The sequence below is a fragment of the Meles meles genome, chromosome Y (genome assembly GCF_922984935.1).
Source record: "Meles meles chromosome Y, mMelMel3.1 paternal haplotype, whole genome shotgun sequence".
Taxonomy (NCBI): Eukaryota; Metazoa; Chordata; class Mammalia; order Carnivora; family Mustelidae; genus Meles; species Meles meles.
Window position 1 is genome coordinate 30,505 of NC_060088.1, and position 3,150 is coordinate 33,654.

Here is a 3,150-nt window from a genome sequence, read left to right on the forward strand (position 1 = left end):
TGCCCAGAACCTGCCCCCCGGACACCCTGAACCCGTCCGGTTCTGCCCGTGGTTTTCCTGTCACAGGGCACCCGTGCGGCGTGTCAGTGTGTGGAACGTCAACATGACTCTCAAGGGGTCATGCTCGGTGCTGGGCTGTAGGCAGGGGTGAGGCGCTGAGCCCTGCAGGCACCGGGTATCAGGGGAGCCTGGAGGAGGTGGTGCCCAGTGAGGGGCAGGCCCAGGGCCCCGGGCACGCAGGAGGCGCCCAGCCCAGAAGGTCTGTGAGACAAGGGATGTGCTGAGTGCTCGCCGCCGGGGAGGGCAGGGGTGCGACCGGGAGTGAGCGGGTGTGCTTTGGGGAGAGAGAATGTTCTGGAACCAGACAGGGGGTGCTGCCCAGCATGGGGAGTGTCCCCAACGCTTGCCTTAAACACCTAACCCACCGTTACACACAAGGAGCCCCACAGGAAGGTTGTGTAGAAAGGCCACGTGGGGTCCTGGGCTCGGGAAAACACCCGTGTCCCTTCCCGTCACGGGTGACATCGTGGGTCTCACCCCAGACACGCCTACTGTCCCTGAGCAGGAGGCCTGCGGCGAGAGCGTGGACCCCGTGCCGCTCCACAGGTGGGAATGAGAGGGTTAGCAAGGAGACCCCCCACAGGGCGTGAGGGTCAGGGGGTTGAGACCTTGAGACCCTGCAGGGATGAGGCCTTGGAGCTTCTGGCCTCAGTGCGGCCTGGAGGACTTCCTGGAGGAGTGGCCGCGAGCAGGGCCCGGTGGAAGGAGGTGGGGGTGCAGGGGAGGCGGCGGTACCCACAGGCGGCAAGTGCCTGTCCTGGACACCCCCACCCCAGGAGGCTGCGAGTGTGCCGCGGGCGGGGCCGTCCGGGTGTGAGCAGGTCCCTGCGGGCTTTCCAGCCCGTCCAGCTCCAGGAGCCCCGCATCCCTCAGCTCACGGCCCTTCCTGCGGCAGAGCCGGCGAGGCTGGTGTCCTTGTCCACGCGTCCCCTGCTCCTCCGGCCCCCGTGTCCACGTCACAGCCCCTGGGACTCACGCCCACGCTCCCCCTCCCCCCGCCCCGGGTGAGGCAGGCCAGTGCCTGCTTTAGCTCAGCATTCCCAGCGACCTCCAGGCCTGGGCACGGGGGGCCTGCCATGCGCTGGTTCCCAGGGAGCAGCCCCTCCTGAGGCAGGAAGGGCAGTAGAAGGGAGGGAGGGTCTGGTCCACAGGCAGCCCAGGTGAGGTCACTGTCAAGGCCCCCAGAGCTCAGAGCTCTGGGTCCCATTTTATGGGGTCTGTGTGGGGTTCTGGGCTGTGGAGGGGAGCCTGGGGGCCAGGGAGGGGGCTGTAGGCAGGGAGCGGGTCTCAGGGAGGGAGAAGGGAGGAGCAGAGGTAGGAGGAGGGGGAGGGATGAAGGGGGGGGAGGGAAGAAGGAGGAGGGGGAGGGGAGGGGAGCGGAGAGAGGAGGGCAGGGAGGAGAAGCCAGGGGGCTGCGGATGGTCCTCATGACCCCCACAGGGCCGCACAGTGGAGGCTGCCTGGCACGGGGTGGGAGGAGGCCGCCTTGGAGAGCTGCACCCACACCATGCTCCGAGCCAGCCTGAGCCGCAGGTGAGTCCTGTCCTCCTATGGTCCTGCGTCCCCTCCTCCTGTCCTCCTATGGTCCTGCGTCCCCTCCTCCTGTCCTCCTATGGTCCTGCGTCCCCTCCGTCCCCACCAGTCTCCCGCAGACTTGCGTGAGGCACGTTTGCTGAGCACTCCGTGCGTGGAGCAGACGGGGGAAGACAGGACCAGGGTCTCCCAGTCACCTGGGGTTGGCATCTGAGTGGGCCGGTCTGCAGGTGGGCACGTGCCCTGGGGAATCGGCCTCCACCCACGGAGGCCGAGTCCCCTGACCAGGGCCGGGACAAGGGCCACTCAGGCCAGATGGCCGGACACTTCAGTACGGGACACGGTCACTTTGCCGACCAGTGTGCTCAGAGATCAGAGGCGCCGGCACCCAGGGGTGTGAGGCAATCCGGGCTCTGATGAAAGTCTTGTTTGCTCTGGCCCCGGAGTCCAGACCACAGCCAGAGCACGGTCAGGCTCTCAGGATGTCCTCCTTTCCCTGTCCCGACGGCCGACCATCCCGGCGCCTTGTCCTCTGATGGCTGTGTCCCCTGGTCACACTCAAGGTCTTTCTGTCCCCATCCCCCATCCACACTCAGGATGCCCTCAGGATGCCCTCCTGTCCTCTGTGAGGATCTGGTCCCTACAGCCTGGGACTGTGAAGACCTGTGGACCCTAGGGCAGTGCTCTCCACGTAAAGGTCCTGCTCTGGACTTGGGGGTCTCTGCTCTGGACTGAGGGTGTTGTGTTCTGAACTTATGGGGATCAATGCTCTGGACTTGGGGATCCCTGCTCCGGACTTGGGTCCTGGTCTGGACTTGGGGGTCCCTGGTCTCAACTTGGGGGTCCCTGTTCTAGACTCAGGGATCCCTGGTTTGGATTTGGGGGTCCCGCTCTGGACTTGGGGGTCCCTGGTCTCGACTTTAGGGTCCCTGGTCTGGACTTGGGGATCCCTGGTTTGGACTTGGGGGTCTCTGCTCTGGACTGGGGGTGTCCTGTTCTGAACTTGGGGGGTCAATGCTCTGGACTTGGGGGTCCCTGGTCTGGACTTGGGGATCCCTGGTTTGGACTTGGGGGTCTCTGCTCTGGACTTGGGGGTCCCTGGTCTGGACTTGGGGATCCCTGGTTTGGACTTGGGGGTCTCTGCTCTGGACTGGGGGTGTCCTGTTCTGAACTTGGGGGGTCCCTGGTCTGGACTTGGGGGTCCCTGGTCTGGACTTGGGGGTCTCTGCTCTGGACTGGGGGTGTCCTGTTCTGGACTTGGGGGGTCAATGCTCTGGACTTGGGGGTCCCTGGTCTGGACTTGGGGGTCCCTGGTCTGGACTTGGGGGTCTCTGCTCTGGACTGGGAGTGTCCTGTTCTGAACTTGGGGGGTCCCTGCTCTCGACTTTAGGGTCCCTGGTCTGGACTTGGGGATCCCTGGTTTGGACTTGGGGGTCTCTGCTCTGGACTTGGGGATCCCTGCTCCGGACTTGGGTCCTGGTCTGGACTTGGGGGTGGTAGGCTGCTGCACAGCAGGAACTGAGTGTCTGGAATGCCACTCCTGCTCCTGCTCCTCCT